This window comes from Streptopelia decaocto (assembly GCF_964273445.1).
Source record: "Streptopelia decaocto genome assembly, chromosome: 4".
Classification (NCBI taxonomy): Eukaryota; Metazoa; Chordata; class Aves; order Columbiformes; family Columbidae; genus Streptopelia; species Streptopelia decaocto.
In genome coordinates this window covers 73,745,649-73,769,014 of record NC_138658.1, presented here as the reverse complement: position 1 = coordinate 73,769,014, position 23,366 = coordinate 73,745,649, and positions in this window count along the sequence as shown.

Sequence of the window (23,366 nt, the reverse complement as noted above, 5' to 3'; positions counted from 1 at the left end):
GTAGCTGCATTTTCTTTCCTTCTCGTTTTGTACTCTGCTCACCTTTTGAAATCTCCAGTTGCAACTTCTGATGGAGGCTGAATGAAATGCTGTCTTAATTTAGAAAATTATTCCATGCAATAGCTATGTCAAAAAAAAAGAAAATCAAAGAGACTCACATTTTTATAATCGTGTCTGCAAAATCTTCAATGGTACCATTATACTGATCTTTGTGGCAGATTTCAGAAAAAAGGGTCCTCATTTTTAGTTAAAGAGCCATTTTCTGTTCTCCAGTTTGCCAGCCTCCTTAGAAACCGATGAAATTATTTAAATAGATACATTTTAGGAATGACTCATATTTTGATAGAGTATTTCTCATGTTTATCTTTATAAACTGGAGATTTTACTGTGCTGACTTGTTGAAATAAGAGTTAATAGAAGGTTTAAGGGTGAAGTGGGAGAAGTTACTTAGGTCCTTCATCCACATGCATACATTTGAAAGTTTTATGGTAGAATAATTAAGTCTTTTCTTTTTGGGGGTACTTAAATCACCATTCCATGCTCAGACAACAAAACTAAAACACCTCTTGCCAACTTGCCAATGTCACCTGATGTATTTTTGCTCTTGGAGACATTAAGTGCTAACTATCCTTACTGATAATTCCCCTCTGAAATGTAGGCCTTTTGTGCCAGCACTTAATGCAGGTGTAATTGCAGATTTTGGTATCAGTTCAGAGTAAACACTGGGGATTTATGAATAGGTCTTTGTACCATCCACCCCTCTGAACATGTTAGAAACTAGGAGCATCGCTATCCTAGTCTGTCTCCACAAACACCAAACTCAAACATGGTCAGGAAACCAGTCACATCGTAAGTGATCTGAACTCTACCACGCAGGCACCACTTCTCCAAAATCTACCATCTACAAACAGCCTGTGATTACAAACATCCTAATTTACTCCTTACACTTAGGGGTGGAGGGGAATTCAGGACTGTGAGTATCAAGCTGACTCCGTATGAGACGAACCTTCACTTGGAATCATTTTGCACAGATGATCAAGACGGCTCATTCTGATTTACAACTAGTTTGGAAGCAATCTCATCACATTCAGGTGATGCTGTGCCAGACAAAGATAGCTCTCTTTTGAACTGGACTATGTTAGACTGTTATCAACATCTGTAATTCATCATTAAATGAATTCTCAATGTAAAGGTCAGTGCTGAAACTACCTATGGTCCCCAAAACTCTATATCTTACCTGCTACTCCTCTGTACATTACCTTCCTCTACCTATCCTTTCATTTAATGAGACTGCAAAGCAAGAGGGAAGATAAATTGTCTTCAATAGCTTATATATTGAAGATACAAGGCCTTGTATAAAAATTACGGTGGATGTATATGTGATTGATTAGAGCATGTTGTCTGTATTGTATTTGGAAATGAAAATGTAGGAAGGAGGGAATTTCAATAGCAAAGTGGAAATGGTTGTCATCAGGATTAATGTTAAATGATCATTCATGTCTGCCTTATCTCACACTAAGTTTTCTTTAGTGGAATTTTAATAATGTAGAGTTTATTGTTCATTATGGTGATAAGATCCTGCCAAAGTTTAGTTGAGCTGGTTAATTTACAGGGGCTAATTGAAAAGGTAGCTATTGTATTAAGGAATCTATCCTGTTGGGTTGATAACCCAGTTTTTAGCACACTATTTCCACAGGAAATGGATTTTCATCTTTTCTTCTCATCTGTGCCCTTGCTCTCCATTTTCTAATTATTCAAGTGTGAAGGGAAATTCTGTTGTTTATAGACACAAACATCTTCACCATGATGAGGTTGTCTATAAAGCGAACTTATTATTTTGGCTTGTAAATATTTCTATAGAATTTTGTAATATATTGCATTAGCACGTAGGGATAAATATAAACTCTATCTGATATAATCCTGTCTTGACGAGAGATTTTTTGCCTGTAAACATTTAATGTATTTACTCACAAGTTTTATCACCAGATATAATCATTCAGCATACAACTCATGCATGCTTATAACACTTCACAAGGACTTTTCTCACCACTGAAATTGAACCACTGAAGTTGAATGTGACAGCTATTTAACAATTCTCATCTGTGCAATGTGAGAGTTTAAACATAAAATGGCCCTACTGCTTTCCAACTTTAATGAATATTCAAATATTTTCCATCAGCTGTCATCTAGTTTAATAAATTCCTTTGTGTGAGTCACTGACTGCCACCTCTGTTCTCACTCTGAACTGAACTCTGCTATCTTCTTGCAAGATTTTATTCTATATTGGCCTTCATACACTTCTCATCCCTCCAGTATTTAGAGAAATTTCAAACAATCCATTGAAAAATATGACTGGGAAAATTAAATTCTCTGGTTGATTCCTGTAGCCAACTCATCTGTTCATTACCCACAGTGAAAGATGTAAATAACACTTAGCAGTAAGGGGTTTCATACACTCACATGCCTTTTCCGCTCACTTTCTGCACACATCCAGACAATAAAGTTTTACTGGCACAAATATTCATAGCAAATGAAGCTCAAAGCCTCATATGAGCATCTGCAGAAGGTGAGAAATTAATCTGAACAGGAAGGCATCCTGTGGGAAGTCCTTCTGTGTTCTTCCACTCAAAGAACAGGAAGATGGGAAACACGGCATATTTTCTAATCGAAAGTGATGAGCAACACATGTTGAATCTCAAGTATTTGCACTCAGTCCCCAGGGTAAAATATTGCAAGATGACAATGGTGAAATAAATTCATACAGCATCCAATCTAACTCTCATTAAAATAAATTAAAAGACAGTTTGAAATTGAACTAGGTCTATAGGTCCCAATCTAGTAAGGTACTTAAGCATGTGAGAAGCCTTATTGTCTTTATGGAGACCAAGCATGTATTTAAAGTTATGCACATATTTAAATGGCAAGTTGCTTTGGGGCCAGAATAAATTAAATTAAGGAAACAGCGACTCGCCCTCTGAAAAAAAAAAAAAAAAAAAAAAAAAAGGAAAAAATAATTTTAAAAAAGTCTAAATTTCCTCTATACATTTCAAATGTTTAAAAAAAAATATCCTCCAGTTTGATAGAGATATTCAAATAAAGTTTTCTACGGAGTTTTCATTGACAGAATGTTAAACGGTTCATCTTTTTGAAGTGGCAGAATACTAGATGCTATCAGATAATTTATCCCAATCCTTTGGGGTTTTGTTTGTTTGTTTGTGTTTTTTTGTTTGTTTGTTTTTGCAAATGATTTGTCTATATTAATCAAGAATGCTTTTGTGAAAAGATGAGCATTATAAACCTTGCTTTTCTTCTTTCCTCTTAGAAATGCAAAGCAAAAAATTTCAACAGAAGTCCGCCTAAACAAATATACTTAAAAGTTTGATCCTGCATAGCTCCATACTCCGCACTGGATTCTGAAGGTAAAACCTATTTAGAATAAATCCTCCATATATTTTTTTCCCCAGAGTCTTCTATGTTTTTTGTTTTTATTTTGTTTTGTTTTTTTAATACTATTTATTAAAATATTAAACAAATCTGACAGTCTTGTTTCCATAAGTTAATCAGAGCTACATGTTATGGCTGTAGATAAATTTTGCTGTCCTTTTTAGGCTAAATATGACTTTGAATACAATTCTACTAATGCTGAGTGTAATTACTGGTACTGCAGACATCAGTAGTCGTGATGTTATTCGTACATACTTTAGGAAGACAGATGATTCAAAAACATTTCACAGGAGCTTTTCATCTGAGGAATATCAAACCTGGTTGTGTCTGGAATATACTGCTGAACCTATGTTTCAAATTACACAAACATGAATGAAAATTGCATATACAAAACCGATAGAAAATAATAGAATAACACGCAGAATGGGCAGAGGCAACGGACCATATTATTATTGTAATTTTAATTTGAAGTTCTAGTCTTCTCTGATTGGAAATCATTGCTTCCTTTAGTACTTTAATATGAAATATGCCAGTTTTCAGATTTCTCATTAAAGAAATCATATTTATTCTCTGAAATATAGGATGGGCATTATTGGAATGTTTTATTTTGCCTTGTTATCAACTTTCTCATGGAATGAAAGAAATTCAATTTCAGACTGTATTCAAACCAGACATTAATGATATTTTGTCTGTTATTGCCATGACAGTTAAAGATCTTTCCCTATTTCAATTCTGAAATCTTAAATTTGATATCTTACTTCTCAGATGTTTCATAAAAAACAAATCCTTAATGAACTTAGAGTTGAAAAATAACATCATGAATCTCAGCCTATTAACTTTAACATACCTGCTTTGTAACTTATCACTTTGTGGATGTGCACATCCAAACATTATAAATCAGACTTCATACCTGTATAAAGCACTAAAATAAATGGCTTTATACTGGCGTAAAAATTCAGTGATGAACTGGGCTCTGATCCTGCTTATTTTTTCTCTTGGGAAATAAGAAAGGAAGACAAAGACAAGTAAAACATCAAGAAGATCAAATGTGAGGCAACATAAATGGCCTGAAATTGATTCTTTTTACTTTGGTGACATTTCATTAACTTCAGTGAAGTTTTGGAGGATTTTTATAGAAAGGCAAGTGAGAAGAGAATAGGGAGAAATAAAAGAAAGACTTATTGCAGACCCCAATAGCCTGATTTGCCGAACTGTGATTTTATACAAGAAAGAGTAACACACTCCTTTCAAGTCTCCAAAATAACCTTGTCTCTCATCTCTTCATTCACATGTGACTGTGCAGGTCATTTGTATCAAGAATTTCTGGGGAAGATCCTGTCCTTGCAGCAGTCCAGAAAAAAAGGCTCATGCATAAAGCTGCTAATCACGACTCTGGTCATTTTAAAGGAAAGTTCTCTGCAGCATTCCTACTAGTCACAGTAACAGTCTGTGAGTACTTGATTATTCCAAAATGTTCCAGGAAGATGGTCCCTCTAAGGAAAGCAAATATATTGTGTTTCCTGTCTACTGGTGACTATTTCTTTAGTTACTTAAATCAGAACAAAATGCACAGACACTGTGAAGTTTCTTAATTAAGATGAAGCACTGAATAGCAGTACGTATTGGGAACATCCCGTTCCAAATATTCAGAGGGAACAAGTGAATACTATAACATTTCCTGACTTCAAAATCGGGCTGCAACAAGAATTAGGTGAAAATTTTATGTTATTTTGATCATTGTACAGTTTCGTAGTTCTCCTGGTTTAGCAGAAACGTGAAAATTTGAGGTGGGCATCAGCTTGTAGGTTCTGATATTAAATCTAAATGTAAATGCCTATATGTGAGAGTCCTGAATCAGTTGCTGAAAACCAGCCACCTGGAGCCATTGCAAACATGGTAGTAGATCTGTGGCATCTCTAGAAGTTTGGAAGGTGTGACACACCAGGGGTGAAAAATATACATCCTCTGGATTGGAAGTTGTAGGCTATGTAGGATGTCCTGGAGTGTCTCAAATGACAATAGATGCTTTTGATGAATGAATTGAACACAAAGCTCCCATGGCAGCTAACGGAGCTCAGATAAAGAACTGCTCAGTAGACACCTTCAGCAAATAGGCTCTGTTAAGTTTACAGCCAGGGTAGATCTAATCAGTATTGTAATTACCTGCATATACCGAGGTAAATTCAGGTGTTCTAGCCTCAGTTCTGGACCCCCACTTTTACTGGAAAAAACAGTGTCATGGCAGTCAGGAGAACCACTCCACCGTAGTAAATTTAGAATTGCTCTGTGACTGTAGACCAGCTGATAACAAAACATGAGCAAGTCACTGTGTCTTGAAAACAAACACTAAAACGCCTCGTAACTCAGGCTTTTTACAGTGTACTGCATTTAAGAACTTGTCTGATATCAATACTTTACATACAGCTGGTGGTCTTGTCCTTTAAAATGCCAAATTTATTTTCTTTTTAAAATAAATTTTAAAACCCCCTCATGCCAGTCAGTCAGCATCAGTATGAAAGCGAGTTTTATAGCCAACTAAAAAACCACAAAAATCTGTATTCCTTATAGAAACACTGATGCAGCTGCTGGTGCAAACAGCAGTGCCCTAAGGTATGCCTGTATTATTTTGCGAATGATGCGTGCTGTGAAGGGTGGCTGAGCACAAAGCTGCCAGATGCTCTCTGTGACTTGCATATTTGTAGGTCATTTGTGCATTCTGATGGCTGAGGTGTAAATGATAAAATTATGGAAAAAAATAAAAATATCAGGCCTGAAAGTTGCCGCATGACTGCAATAACACTGTTAGATTAACTTTTAATATGACTAAATTTTAATTCAGAACTATCAGACTTGTGTCATGATTCCACCTGTTGTCTGCTGCTGATAATGCAGTTTTCTCTCCCAAGCTTTCAAAGGTTGCAACTGTGAAACAAATGAGTTAATGTGTATTTACTGATCTCATGCATAACTTCCAGCTTTATTCATCTGGGAATGATGTTGGTTGTTTTGGTTTTGAGATGAGTGCTATGTGGAAAGGACCAAATTCTTCTTTACAACAATGCAAATGTGAAGTTACCAGCCATGGTGGTATCCAGACACCTCACCAAATGTTTAATCTCTTGTGCTATTCTCCTGTCAGAGTAATGCAGAACTCCTGAAGGCTTTTGGTTAAATTCACAGTTTAAAAGATTGAGGTGAAGGGCAACATGGAGATGGAAATGTTCGCAGTGAATAATTCTTATGATACGGAATATTCTGATCATTCATCCAGAGACAGATCTGAAATTACTGAAATCTGGGAGATGACCCAAAAAATTGTGTTTTATTAAATAAATAGGGGGAGCAGCAATCACATAAAGAAGTTTGTTCTGCTTGGTAACTTTGGATCTCTTGAACAAAGCATGTGTCTGCACAGCTGAGTAAAGCATTAGAGATGGCGGAACGACAAACGTCAGTCATGCCAAACGGGAGACTGTGTGCTGGAAATTTATAAGGCGTTAAAAGGATTTAAGAGTTATAGTAGCCAAGCAAATAGCTTTTTGTGCAATGACATGACTGTAACTCCTGATGTATAAAGCAGGGAGTAGTTTGTTAAAAATCAAAGTCAATAGTTGCATCTGTGAGACCAGTATTGGAATATTGTGTTCTCAGTGAGTGACCAGTGATTTTAATAGGATATTAAAAAGATGAAAAATGCACAGACTGGAGACACAAATAGTTTTGAAGACTCAAGAAATATGATAAATATATTAAGTTCAGTATGTTTCCGTTTTCACAAGGAGATTGAGAGATGACTTAGTTACAGAACATAAATACTCTCACTGAAGAAAATGCCAGGTATTAAAGGCCCTTTATCAAGTGTAATGGTTGCAATTTAGAAATTGATTAATATAAATTAAAAACAAAGCACAAATCCTTAACATGGAAAATAAATGCAGCAAACTAAAAAAACAGTGATGACTTCTCAGTCTCCTGAAATTCTCAAAACTGCACAAATGTATGGAATAAACACTGACTGCTCTCACTTGAAAGATAATTCAATACCGTTAAGTGGTCTGTGGTATATAGGAATCTGAACGGGTGATTTTATCACTTTGAAGGCTATGAAAAGAGTTTGGGTAGGATCTTTCAGGATACTATGAAGCAGAAGAATCAGGAAATTTGAACAAGGAGGCACCTTGTGCTGAGAAATATGGAAGATGCCAGGGTGGACTGCAGAGAAAACTGGTAGTAAAACCAAAATTTGAGGCAGGCTGAGACAAGCATGTAGAGTCCTAAGACCACAAAAGCAGCTTTGAACATGATCCCAAAGCCAAAGTGCTGCTATATGAGTATTAGAAAGTATTGCTGAATACTCAGAGACATTTTATGGCTAAGACTATTCACCTTTCCAGTTTCTTTGCTTTCTCTGGGCATATCACTCCTAGCAGTCTTAATCTGATTTTATTTCAGGAGCAAAGATAGGCTCAAGAAACCAGAGTAGACGATCCTCTGAGACTTAGATGACATTTATGCAGCTTTATGTCATGCATCTGTAATAATACCAGGAGGAGGAATACGGTTTCCATGTACAAATACAGTAGTCTGTTAGTATATGGCAGAAAAAAAAATACTCTTCTTGAAGTACTAGTTCAAAAAGAAAATAAATTTCAGATTTGAATATTAAGCATGAAAATTATAATAAATAAAGCATGGCAACATATATTAGGAAACCAACATCTGAAGCTCTCATGTGATAGCTTGTCGTGTTTCCAACCCACTTCGTGGATCAGATAGTTGGTTCAAATAGGTTCAAATGTTTTGCATGCTCATATCAGTAAACCTTCAAACCTTCTCAAATTCACTTATATCATTAATCAATGATAAACAAATATGAAAAGCTACAGCCTAGTCATTCTGTCTGAGTGTATTCAAATATGCATTCAGATTAATTTTTGGTTAATTTATCATTATTTCTATAGCTTATGAGTACTTACTTACGAATTGTAAAAGATAGCACAGTGAGGAGAGGTTAATGCCTTCTTTCCAAAGCAAAGAGATCATTTAGGCAAATATTTGGCAAGAGCTACATAATATTTTATGCTTGCAATTAGCTTTTGGGGTCATTTTCCGTATCAGCGGGAGTCGTTTGACGACTCATCCACTATAGTTAAGCCATTTTTCTTCTATTTATAGACTCTAAAGCTGAAGTGCTCTGCTCATAATATTTTATTCAGTGATGCCTATATTAATTTCCTAAAAAAATCTGGTTAAATCAGCTAATATCACTTAAAAAGGCTTCTAATATTGATTTGGGAGACTTCAGCTGGTGGAACTGGTCATGTTCTCAGATAAACTTTTGAAATGGTTAATTAACCTTCTTCTTTAAATGTGCAACTCATTTCTTATGTAAATTTGTCTATCTTTGCGCCCCAGAGATAACATTTTGTTTGCTCAGTGCTTCCTATTGTCAATGTAGACATTTCCCCTTCATCCATATGGTGCATATCCATAAAACGTGATCAGACTGAGATCACTCAGTGTTTCCCTGTAGGATATTTATGTGTAGACCATAATCCTGAATAAGACAGAGGATTTTTAAGGCTTGGTTCTTGTCTTTAGGGCAATTTATTATTTTTTTGTATTGTTGCTTCTGCAGTAATACTGTTCACTATGGCAGCCGAGGTAATGATTATTTCTGATGATGAAAATTTTGCTTAAAATCCCTTGCTTCATAAGCTTTCCCATGCATTTGATGGCACTCCTTATCAACCATAAAAAGAGCTCAACTTCCAAGATTTAGCTTTTCCTTTCCCTTGTCACTACATTTGAAAGTTGTCTGTAGATAGATATTGCTTTAACTATGGTATCATATGCCAATGCTCCCTTAATTTTGCAGCTAAACCAGGCTATATATATATATATATATATATATGTATATATATATATATATTTTTTTTTTTTTTTCAGATTGATCCCACAATACCACCAGGGAGCTCAAAACCTATCTGTGTCATACCTCTAGTCAATAAACCCTATTGATGTATGGAAGATCTTACTTTCTTCATGGTCTTAATACTTTTTGGCAAGGACATTCTTAATTGTTAGGTAAAAATGTTCAAAGTCAGTGGTACTCTTAAGACATTCTCATTTCAATGTGATGTTCTGGTTGAACACAGTGTAATGGGGAGAAGACATTTCTTCCTGTCCTTCCAGAAGGTAAAATGGTAGTCTTGACTCTTGTGAGTTTACACCAATGTGGGTACAAGCATATGAATAAATACACTTTTGTACTTGTTAATGTTAAAAGTGTGTGTTTATAGAGAGCAAAGACAAGTAGGCCTGCAGTATATAACAGGGGATAGGATTTTTCCTTATGGTTCCACCACAGCCCTTTAGTTAGAGGAACTAAACAAAATCAGAGACTTTCGGTCAGAAGAAAACTTAATGATTAAGTTTGAGAATGCCACAAGCTAAAACATATCCAAGTCAGCACAGTCCATGACTGCAGCCTTTCAATTGCTTTTAGATTATCTAAACCATGAAATGTTTTGAAATAGAAACATTTCAAATTATAAATTCCACTAAGACTAATTTTAGCTTAGCTATCTACCAGGGTTAACCCAAAACAATTACTTATACACATTTTTAAAAAGGCTTGCTCCTTGTTTCCACATTGAAATAACATAGTACTCTCTGTACAGTAGACTATATTCTTCCTTCAGAAATATCAGTGAGAAGACACATTTTGTTCAGTTGTGGGGGGCTTAATTTCTCATTCTTCTTTTTTGCCAGCAATCTTAAAATGTACACCTTGATTCCCAACTGCTCCTCTTATTGGGCATATCTACATTGGAGACCAAGAAGTGTTTCTCAGCTCCTGGCTACCTGGCCAGCTCATCCTTTGTATGTCCTACATACATCCCAGGATGTCACACAAGGATGCACCATTATGCGTCTTTCCAGTGCATAACAGGTAGGAAGTGGCCTCTGTGATAAAGTCTGCAGACTACTGACTAACAAAAAAACAAACCCTAATGGCTAGGAAGAAAGCAAAAAGTGAGTAAAGCAAAAGGGGAAACCTTGACTTCATTTTACTTGCATTGATGGAAATTATATTTTTTCCAGATGTCGTCGTTCTTCTAGCTACAATAAATGCCTCTACTTGTAGAATGAAGAATAATTATCTCAGCACAGTGATGGAAGCCATACGAGGATAAGAGGTATCAAACATTTTTTCTCTGTAGAATTTTTAGTGTCAAATTATTGGTTTTGATTATTTTGACTTATAAAGTAGGTAATAATTTACACAGTACCTATTTACACACAGACATGTACTTCCTGCAATTTCTAACTGCATGATATATTTAACTCTAAGATTAAAAATAATGGTGGTGAATGATTTTATGTAAATGTAGAATTAATTTGCATTGTTAAATTGATTCCTTTTCCTACCAAAACAGGAGGAGTAAAACAAAACAAATAAAAATGAACTATAGCTTATAATTCCATTAATGAATATTTACAGACTGCAGGGTTCTACCATTTCTCACTAAAGATTATTGTTATTTTTATAATTCAAATAAAAGTAAAGAAGCCATTTGCTTTAAGCTTTATAAAATAAGTATCCTACTAATGTCTAAGCCATGAATTTTGGTCCTGGTCTTTTGTTGCACAATTTATTACATGTGTTTATTGCATTCTTATGGAATTACTTTTTCTTCATGTAGCAAAGGCTTTTTTAGCTACCTGGACTTTGTTACTTATCTACTTGTAATAATGAGAAAATATCTCAGGAATAATTTTTGTTTTCTGAGGGAACAGATGGGAAATTTACAGAAAAAAAAATCATCTCAGTTTATAGTGGATGTCAGTTCATCTTCTCCCAGGGTCAGAAGGGTAAAAAGCAGAAAGCTTTGGATAGAAGGACTAGAATAACATCTACTATATAGGCTGAATACCAGTATCAGTCAGGGTCTGTGTTTTAGACAAAAACAACAGCAAATATATTGTTGGAGACAACGTGGTGTAGGCAGGGGAAAGATTTTAGCTTTTTGGGCGTTTCTTCAGTTTCTCTGTTTTATGCTTTTTGGCATAAGAATAATTGATTGTACAGAGCTGTGGTCCAGGAGGTTAAAGAAAAGTAGTATTTTTTTTAGCTCTTATGTAAGAAATTATCAGTCTATCCATTGCTGATTGAAATGTTTCCAATATGCATACTCAAATTGTCAACATTAAGATGGTTTAAATTACACTGAAAAATACCAGTGTACCAGAAATACAGGAGGACCTGTCTCTCCCCATCCCCGAAAGCATCTTTGTTTGGCACCAAAAATCACAGTCACTCCCAGAATACCTGTGAAAATCTAATTATTTTTATGATTAGTTCTTTAATTTCACATCTTGTCTGTTTATCATGGGATGAAATCATTGACAATTTCTGTTAACAGTCCTTAAACATACACCGAATTTCTGTTAATTCCACTCTTTAAAGCCTGCTCTGTTTGATGTCTTCCTGCAATTCTTCAAATATCTGTTTCTATCAACCCTTTGATATTTCTTCTTCCATTTTCTTTGGATAGAAAGTGTATTAATAATACTATTCCCAAAAGAGTTTTTCTATCAACTTCAATCCTGACGGGCCATGTGAAAATAAAAAACCACATTCAAACAAGATTGAATGTTCTTTTCTGGGGAATATTGTAAAATACATTTGAAGGCTTTATATACTGTTTTCACAGTGACAATTTTTGCCTTGTTAAATACATCTTTTCAAATTTAGTTAAATAATTATCCACAGTTTCAAACTTTAAAAACATAGGTATCTTCATGTGATTATTATCACTACCACCCTCCTGTGAAATGGTTTTATGTTTATGGTGAAATGGTAAAACTTGAAGTGTTAACACCAAAAGATTCCTTTGGGATATCTTACCCAAGCCTGGCAAAGAACATTAATAAGTAAAGTTAAAACTGTGGTTTTCTGACAAAATCCAAACACACTTTATCACACTGAAAAGTTGTTCCCCAAAACTCCTTCTAGATTAAGTCATGTATTATTGTTGTTATTCACTTTGCTCCTATTTCTGTGTACCTAAACAAAGGTTTAGCACTCCCTAGGAGACAAGAAACTGTGCAGTAACTACCATCATCAATAACAGCTTGAAGGTGACTTTATATGAAATTAATTGATCATTCTTGATCAATGTCTGAGAGATCCAAACCACCAAGAGAAAGGCAGAAAAATAGCTGCATACTTTGCCCTTACTAAGACATTCTTAGGCCAGATCGAATGCCCAGTGATGGAGAAAAACTTGCACTTTTGTAGTCCTAGCATCCTTTCCACAGACAACTTCTTTCAGAACTGTCAATCCGGTAGCTCCAGCAAGGATTTAGCTCACTTAGAGGAAATACATATTATTCACTTTTAATTCATTACCTTACACTTCAGCTATGAGCTTTCAGACTGCTTCACTCTACTTAGAATACTTCTTTTTCTTTCTAGTATCTCACTCCCCCAGCTATTCACCCACTGTCATTTTCATTTCTTTCTAATGCCATAGGTGAGCTGTTGTCATCTACAGCGTTCTTAAGAACATTACTTTGCAAAAGGCTCCTTGCAAGGCAGAATTATACAGACAAAAAAGAAGTCAGAAGCACTTACAGGAAGAAGAGATTACACTAGATGTCTTCATCCTGACACTTAAATGGAGTGTGACATTCTTAAAATTTTAGTAGAACACGGGGTGCCAAGAAAATAGTAAAATATTTGTGTTCTGTGAAGAAAAAAAAGAGGTGTAGAAGCATAAAGGAAGATTCAAAACCAGAAATGACAAGGTGGGTTAGGAAAAAAAAATAATCTAGTAAGTAATACTATCATGTGGAGAAAACAGTATTGTATTTTATAACAGATGAAAGCTTCTGTCTATTCTATGAAAGAGATAAAATAGAAAAGCAATAAATACTGCATAATCTGAACTCATTGTTCAAGCCATACACTGCTCATTCTCTGGCAGCAGTCCAAGGAAGAACATCAGTGGTATGTATGTAAGGGCTTCTTTCATAAATATTTAAAAAATACCATACTGAGTCAGTGCAGTAAATAATAGAATTTTTTAAAATAAACAGAATATGTGAATTCAGGTCACTTGCTAGCAGAAAGAATAGAGGCATCAATCTAATCCTGTTCAACCCTGGGACTGACAGACTCATTGTTTTCCCACTCAAAGAAAAATTAACTGAAATATGTAAAGAGAAAACAGTTCAAGCTTGTGACCCTCTCATGTGCTTCTTCTGGTTCGATAATAGTTCACAGGGGCAACTAAGAAACAAAGGAAAACAAAAAATCCTTCCCAAAATAAGCACTTCTCTATTTGGTCCTAATCTGTTTCTTGTCTTGTCATGTTTAGGGAATGCTGAAAACTTCTTTTTCTCTGTGACACTTGAAGCACTTATCAGATAAGTAAGTAAATAAAGCATAATGTGTTGTTTGCCTTTTGAGATACTCAACCTGACTTCAGCAACTTTTAATGTTTCCTTAACTTGATGAAAATGCAGATGGCTTTGTACTTGTGGGGAAATTGTCTTCAGGTAGGGTTAAATTTTCTTCTGTGTATAACATCACAGACCGCAAATGAAAATGTTGCATGCTGAGATTACATGGGAAGATGAGCAGAGGGTCTTCAGAGTCAAAGAATTTCATCAATTAACTATTCTTTTAGAAAAAAATCCAATTTTTCAGTGTGATTCTGCTGGAACAATATCCACACTTAATTACTGCAGGTGACATTTATCGTATTTACAAATGTCCTACCTCCCAAAACTATCCTACTAACTAGCTACTCTCTCATGGAAACAAAAAATACATCCTCTAAGGTTTATGTATCATCATCACCAGTACTAAACACCAGTTACTATTTTAGGTGTCACGGAACAGTGCTCTGTGTACAGATAACTGTAACCTTTACCACAGCTCCTTAATTTAACTACTGATGATGAAATATCTCCAATAGACTTAGCCCTTCTTCTGTTGCTCTGTTAATTATATAGACCAAGGAAAAAAAAAAAATTGGCAGTTGTTCTCATCATTATAATAAGCAGAATATACAAAGAAAAAATAAATGCATTTGATTAGTAGGATGATACTGTATCTATAAACAGACCTCTAACAGGTACTCAACATCTGCCTATATTTTATTCCTCCCTGCCATGTTGATTCCTGTATGAAGCTCATAACAACTTGTAGGTGTTCTAATGCTTTTCTTCTAGAAAGTGACTGATTCCAAAATGTCAAGTGAAGAAAAATCCCCTCTGCTCCTAAGTATAATGTTCCAATGGTTAATTACATTCATCGTTAAAAATGTTTCCCTTATTTCTGTTCTAAATATGTCTTACCTTCAGCTCCCAGCCAAAGCATCTCATTATACTTTTGTCTGCTAGATCAAAGAGGCCTCTTCCCTCAGAAATCTTTTTATGTTAATGTTGATCATCCATAATTCTATAAGTTGAATTTTGACGGTATTGAAGTTGATTTGATTCTTCATAACCTTTTTGTCTCGTACACTACATGAATACAAAAATGTAAAGTTGAAATGCCTGACATATTTCATATTGCTTTGGTTTAGCCTTTGCATCTGTTTGACAATCTGAATGACTACTGAAAGTCTGGAGGATTTTTAAGTATCATGGTCAGAATAGTTGTTTTTCTAACATGTTTTCCAAAACCTGCAAGATCTTGGAGACTTTTTCTTTTTAATTTCCATAGCCAATGATCTTGTCATGGGATACTGTTTAAAATCATCCTTTCTCTGCCTAAAGTGATATTATATTCTGAGAAAGGGATGCACTTTGGAAAAAATAAAAATCAATCCTTGAGACTTGATATATAACAGGATATGGAAAACATTTTTAAGTTAAATCAGATTATGAAATTTAGCTAGTCAGTATAATTTTAAGAAACTGCCTTAAAGCAACCTCACACTGACCAACTCTCTTCTTGTCATTTCTTCAATAAAAATTGATAATACATTCTTGTCCTTGCAGAATTGCTGTATCGACAGAGGAAATCTAGCTCCATGCGTGATTAATGACTAAGGTAGCGCCCTATCAAACATGCAACATGCATTGGGATATTTGATGCATCTGACAGCCCAAGAATTATTATCCTGTGGAGGAACAGAAAGCAGACTGTGACAAAATTACAGTTGCCGATGTATCCAGCTGCATCAATAAAATGGCACGCCACGACAAATGGGACTCCTGACCCCATCACTTACAGTGGAGCAGATCATTTGTATAAACAAGTTATTTAGGTGCTTAGACAGTTTTCTTTAATGTACTTTGTGGTTGATTAATAAGGCCTTCCTCCACCTTTTACAGAAGAGATGTTAGAGAGTGAGAAAGGAGAGAAGCAATACACTGGAAATTCTGATTCTGCGCAGAGCTTTTCTACAGATATTTAGTTTTAAATTGCGCAAATTACCACCTCAAGAAAGCACCATGCATGAGTACGCCTGTGGGTAGTCTGTATAAACATAGAAACAGCCCAGAAATGCCAACTCCATTTTCATGGCTGACCTTCTGTACATGTTATTGTGAGACTTGTGCCAAGCAGCATATCATCTTCACTTTTAAACCAACACAGCTGGTATTTTTTTATTCCTGACTACAGGTAACTGTTCTTCTAGCAGACTATTACATAGCTTTCGTCATACTTAAGGTAATTTTTCCTCTTCTCTGCATCTTCTTTTGGAATTTGAAAACATGGGAGAAAACAGAGACATTTCTGTTACAGCCAGAGAGCTTTTCTGGAATGTTATGGTGTGTGTATTCATCGGAACATGAAGAGTCACTATAAAAGCAATATTTTATTGAAGTATTAGTTTAAAGTAACGTTTTCCAAAACAGCACGTTTTCTATGCCCATCCATTTAACTTGCAAGGAATGAATTTTTCAAAGGTCATTCCAGGCACCATAGTATTTCAAGTTGCCATCAGTTTTTGAACCATAATGCAGGGAAATTATTCGAATGCAGGGCTGACTGACTTCTGGGTTATTTCCATTATGCAGGAAAAGTCTCCAACTCCAGAGGACTCTACATAAGCCAGTTACAGAGTCTCCATGCATCAAGCAGCCTGAATCTGTTTTCCTGAATATAAAAACCCCTTGAATTTATTTTACTTTTCTAAAGCAATTTTTAGTTTATGTTTGGGTCTTTGTTTAGAAATTTTGAGTTTATATTTCAATTTAGAACAAATCTATTTAAATAATTTTGCATTTTGTCTACCAAAACAATACAGCATTAATGGGCTAAATAAGACTATTTACTTTACAGGCTTTATTTCTGTCCTTTGCTTTAGTCATAGATTTAAGAAAGTCTGGTTAATTCTCTTGCTTTTGCTAATTCTTCTTCTTCCTTGGCACCACTCAAAGTCAAAAGAGGACACTGCTGATCAAAACCATAAAATCTGTGCTTGAACTTCAGTTTCAGCTTAAGACAGACAGAGCTTAGAAATCCGTCAGAAATATCTATTCTTGTCTATAAAAAAATAGGATCATTTACCTAAACAGTCCAAGGCATGTTGCGAGGCTCTTCAGATCCACATCTCTTAAAAGAGCTGTAAGAACAAGTAGACTGTATTCTCCGGTCTTATATTAAGTAGTATTTTATATATTTATTTTCTTAGGTTTTACTTATTTTCATAGCGGTCCATTCTTCTCCATGAAAGTCTGTCCATATTTCCCCACTGGAACAAAGCAAAGCTCTCTTTCCTCCAAAGAGCACAAGATACTTTGTACCTACAGCTAATGAGATCATAAGGCACTTACCAATTACAGTGGTTGGCGTAGCTGTGGAAATTAAAAGTATTGCCTTTTACAACGCCTTTGCTCTGTATCAAACTCTTTGAGACTTATGTGTTGATCTTTGCTTCATGACAAATATGTATATTTTATAAAACAGTAGCACCACCTGCTTAGCACAGCTCTTTGTCTTTTCCGATAGTCATGTTTCCTCACTGCACTGCAGCTAAATCATGACAGAATCTAAATGTTATGACTGCTATTTGTATGATCGATATTCACTTGCACAGTCAATATTCATTGTACTATTGGCGTTACGGATCAGTACTGTCATCCCTGCCTTACGCAGCCTGCAGCACAGGAGGGGTGTTGTTTTCCTGGAATTGTCATTATTCTTGTCTATAATCTTCTTCTCATCAAGAAACTGCTGTGTTTCATATGTTCCTGATGATGTAAGAGGAAATCAGACCAATACCTAGATGAAAACACAGCTTGATTTCACAGCTACTAATATGATTGCAACTGAATCCAGTAGCTCAATACTCTTTAAACCCTAACCCTAGCTCCTTTTTTAGATAAATCTTTCTACTACAGTATGAGAAAATCTGTTAGTTCATTTGCTACAGTGAACAGGAGATATCTGTCAGCACAGATGAGTTACTCCAGTACCCACCCATTTTAACTAATAACGTAGAAATTAATATTTCTGACTCAGTTATGCTATCGTTGTTGACAAGTGCTGTCTCTTTTGTCATTAATATTATAACGCCTGTCTTGAAAAAGGAGTACCTGTCTAATCAGATATGTAGTGAATGTAATCTTGCATGTACTGTAACGAGATATGACTGATTCACTGTGAGTACAGGGAAATCAGAGTTATCGATACTACACTAAAAGTATTTGCATCTAAAGTATAGTCTTATCCCTCTCACAGCCATAGAGAAAAATTAGCTTATAAAACAGCCAAAGGTTTGTTGGCAGCGTCATGTGCTTTGGTACAGGAAGAAATTTCAGCTGCACTGGAGGTACTTCCACAGCCAAAAATGTGTAGCTTTTCCTGTTGGAAAAAGGAAAAAAAAAAAATCTAGCAGTCTTTCAAGATCTTGCAGTGCAATTTCAGCATGTATTGTGCTCACAAGCATCTTAGTGGTTTGCTGCTAAATTGGTATTCTGCTGTTTCCAGAAGCTTCTTGCTGAAATCGTTCCTAAAGATAGGGTGAAATGACATTTCTATCCTGTGATACTTGGCTGTTTGTCTCTGGCCCTGGAATGATTGATACACGTACCAGCGTGAGATGTCGCGACCACATCACCCTAAATCCCGCAAGTCAAATGATAAAATTTGTTTCTCCATTGTGACCCTGCATTTGTGACAATTTCCTCTTGCTGAACCTTCATTTTTTCCAGAGATGAGGGGACACAGTGTTTTTGAGGTCATGACCACCAGGTTCAATAATTGTTTCTTCTCTCTGGCTTATTTCCACAGTTTTCTCATTCGGTTTCATTAACCTGGTAATGAGGGGATAAAGTAAGACACATTTTAGTGTACGCCAGTGAGTTTCAGGGTGAGGCAGGCAATTATATTTCTAATTCAAACCCCCATGTAACGTCTTGTATTACAAAGTTCATGTGACTTGAGTTACATGGAGGAATTTGTTGTGCCACAATAAATTTTGTTCAGCATTGGGATTGTATGCACAAATTGGCATTTTATTCTGTATTCCCACAGGAAGGGTTGCAGACACACTGAGATCTCACAGCACTTTGGGAACTAGAAGCAGCAGGTGAAGACACTGGGCATAGGGTAAGGTATAAAAAAATAAACTCAGATGGAGAAATAAATTGACCATTGTAGTCATGTCACAAAAAACAAGAGAGCAAATAAATGAGAATCACACACAATGGTTTTCATGTTGAATAAGAGGCACATCTTACAGTGGCAATTTTGACATCTATATGCCAAAGATGTCAATAACATTATTTCTCATAGATACAGGGAAAAAAAAAAAAAAGAGAATTGCCCTTGGCTCTGGTCTATCTGAAGATACATTTTAGATATTTACGATACTTATTCATAGTCCAGTGTTGTTTATAGACCACAGCTATCACAGAATCACACCCTGGGGTGGCTAATTCAGCAAAGAAAAAGGTAATTATCTCTGTTCTGTCTCTTCAAAAGGTAGGACAAGAGTAGCATGTTTAACTTATAACAAGGAAAATTCAAGTTAAGTATTAGGAGAAAAAAGATGATCAGAGCTGTGATACACTGACTTGACCAGGCAAGCCACGGAGCTGCCAGCATGGGAGATCATTATGAATAGGTTACAGAAACATCTCCTAGGAGTGACTGGGACAACTGAACCTGCTTTAAAGGGGGCTGAACAACTGTATGAGTTTCGGCCATTTCAACTATACAGTTCTATATTTCTAGGTGATCTGGGATACCTTCCTTACCTGTGTCTTGTATTTATCCTCTGCTGCCAGCCAAACTCCTTCACCATCCAGGACCATCACAGTCCATCTCCATGAAGAGCCTCTCTGCCTCATTTCCTGCTGACAAGGAAAACATTTAAAGAGAGGATCTGTTCTCCAATGTTCCTACAAAGGGAACACACAATCCATACAACTATGAGGCTTCTGGAATCTTCCTACTGTCTTGGCTTTTAGTCAATTATCTTAGTGTAGAGACATCTCATTATTTTTTTTTTTTTTGTTCCTGTTGAAAGTCTGAAAAATATAGACCCTGTATCATGACTTCATTTACTAACCATTTTTCCTTCAGTGTTATCATTTGTGTGTGTGTGAGAGAGAGAACAGATCCCTCTTTTCTTTTGATTTTTGGTCACTCTAGTCATCCGCATTAGCAAACCTTAGGTGCTCTGCATTGCAGTATTCCCCTCTCTCTTGGTTAACTGAATAGTGAATGCAGGATCTAAACTTCAGTACTTCGCAATGTATTTAAATAAATGATCTATAGTATATGGTGCGATCACTAGTGTGGTTAAGTGTATATAAGAGAATTATCACCTAGCACAGTTTTGGGTTTTTTTTTTTTTTTAAAGGTTTTAGCTGTTGATTTAAGTTACCACTGTAAAACTAAGTATTTAAAAAAATAACTATTGGACATGCAGTTCTACATTTGTCAGCTCAATATGCTTATGCTCCCCAAAACACTCCTTCTCTAATGTTATTATTGCCTTTCACAGAACTACCTCAATGAGCAAAAATTTCTCACATGAGCAACTTCTATGTCCCAGATGGTATTCAGCCATACCTGCAGTCTTCACAGCTTTCCAATTATTCTCTTGGCAGCACTGCTGGAATTCACTATTTGCATTACATGTTTTTAAAGGGAAAAAGTGTGGGGTTGGGATTTTGCGGTTCTGGATTCTCTAACCATCTCTGCCCCATTCTTCTGTGGTTTCAAGAAAGATTTGCTTCTCAGTTTCTGCCTTTATACAGTAGTGACAATAGTATTGATATAGCACAGTTCCATGGTAAAAAATACACCTACAAAATACTCCCTAGTCTTAGGATGGCAGATAACAGATCAAGTTTAAGTCATTCATTAGAGATGAGTTAGAAGGTGAAAATTAAATTAATATTAAGTTGTTTTTTTATTGCAATTCGTGAAATTGTATGTATCACAGTATCACAGTATCACAGTATGTTTGGGATTGGAAGGGACCTCAAAAGATCATCTAGTCCAATCCCCCTGCTGGAGCAGGAACACCTAGGTGAGGTCGCACAGGAACATGTCCAGGCGGGTTTTGAATGTCTCCAGAGAAGGAGACTCCACCACTTCCCTGGGCAGCCTGTTCCAGTGCTCTGTCACGCTCACTGAGAAGAAGTTTCTTGTCAAATTTAAGTGGAACCTCTTGTGTTCCAGCTTGATCCCATTACCCCTTGTCTTATCATTGGTTGCCACCGAGAAGAGCCTGGCTCCATCCCCATGGCACTCACCCTTTATATATTTATAAACATTAATAAGGTCCCCCCTTAGTCTCCTCTTCTCCAAACTAAAGAGACCCAGCTCCCTCAGCCTTTCTTCATAAGGGAGGTGCTCCACTCCCTTAATCATCTTGGTTGCCCTACACTGGACCCTCTCCAGCAGTTCCCTGTCCTTCTTGAACTGAGGGGCCCAGAACTGGACACAATATTCCAGGTGTGGTCTCACCAGGGTGGAGTAGAGGGGAAGGAGGACCTCTCTCGATCTACTAACCACCCCCCTTCTAATACACCCCAGGATGCCATTGGCCTTCCTGGCCACAAGGGCACAGTGCTGGCTCATGGTCATCCTGTTGTCCACCAGGACCCCCAGGTCCCTTTCCCCTACACTGCTCTCTAATATGTAATCTCCCAACCTATACTGGAACCTGGGGTTGTTCCTGCCCAGATGCAGGACTCTACACTTGCCCTTGTTAAATTTCATTAGATTATTCCCCACCCAACTCTCCAGCCTGTCCAGGTCCCGCTGGATGGCAGCACAGCCCTCCGGCGTGTCAGCCACTCCTCCCCGCTTGGTGTCATCAGCAAACTTGCTGATAGTACACTCAATTCCCTCGTCCAAATCGTTAATGAATATATTGAATAATATTGGCCCCAGCACTGACCCCTGAGGCACTCCACTAGATACTGGCCTCCAACTAGACTCCGCACCATTGACTACCACTCTCTGGCTTCTCTCCCTAAGCCAGTTTGCAACCCACCTCACTACTCTATTGTCTAGACCACACCTCCTCAACTTAGCTGTGAGGATGCTGTGGGAGACTGTGTCAAAGGCTTTACTGAAGTCAAGGTAGACCACATCCACCGCTCTGCCATCATCCATCCACCTTGTTACATTCTCATAAAAGGCTATGAGGTATGTACCTTCATGGATCCAGATTTACTGCAATTGTTAACAGTAGTGCACAAACTTCAAAACACACTTAGTGTTCACAAACTGGAGGAGCGTATGGTATATCATCCCAACACTTACACCCTTTTACTGCAACGCTTTCAGGCCAGGACCTAGTTATGTTTCATGGGAGAAAAAAAAAAGACTCGTAATTCCATCATACTTCAAGTAATATGGTTGTACTGCAATAGTAATTGAAGGGATAGTGAGTCTGTACTTACTGTTATCAGCCTTAAATCACTATCTGTATGACTGATAAGGGGACAATACCTGTGGGCTGTATGGTAAAGAAATGGCATCAGTAAACATATGAAATCAATGCATAGCCTCGATATTTTACCACTAGTTCAGAAAGACAACAAACTACAGAAGGAGTTCAGGCTTGAGAGTGGGCAGTTGCCTGATTAGTTTGTAATATCAACAATAAGAGAATACTACTTTTGTTTCCAGGATATTTTGTTTGGGTTTGTTTTCTTTTTACCTGCTTTATATACCAGCAAATCTTTTGTGATTGCATCCCTTCTATGAAGCCATTCTTCCCTGCAAACATTCTCTATCTGGGTACTTGCAGATTGTTGTGAACAATTCCTCAAGGAAAAAATGTCAAACAAATGTGAGTTTGCAGCTAAAGCTGTGTGAAAGTCAGCAGGTTTTGTTCAATGGGATGTGTGCATGCACTGTATATTGGTTTTGGTTTGCATGGATTCATGCCTTCTGAGCTACAGGTTCAGACAAGTCATCAAAACCCACTCCAAATTTCCTCATTTATTCTGGCTTCATGCTGAAAGCACAGTAAACACTCATCTCTTATATTTGAAAATAAAAAGGCATGACTCACCCCTACTTTTTTCCAGCTTCATGCCATTTCTAACTCCACTGATTTCAGCATCGGCCTGATTTCGGAGAAGTTAAACTGACATAAAGTTAAAATGATAAAACATTGAATCAGATCCCTCAGGCTTAAAAGATGTATTGCAACGATATCTGTTCACTGACCTTTGTGAAATGAATATGGAGATTTCAGTTCAGTTCCTATTTGCCGTACATGGTCAGCACCGAAGCCACCATCATTAATACATCTCCTCTCTGCAGTGCAAGAGCTCTGCAGAAATATAGTCCTTTATTCCATTAGGACAAGTCTAAGAGACAGTGTCATATATCTTAGGAGGAGAGGACATCTCTGGGGTCATCAAACACTGCAGTCTGCATCCAAATCACACACACACACACAAAAATCTCTTTT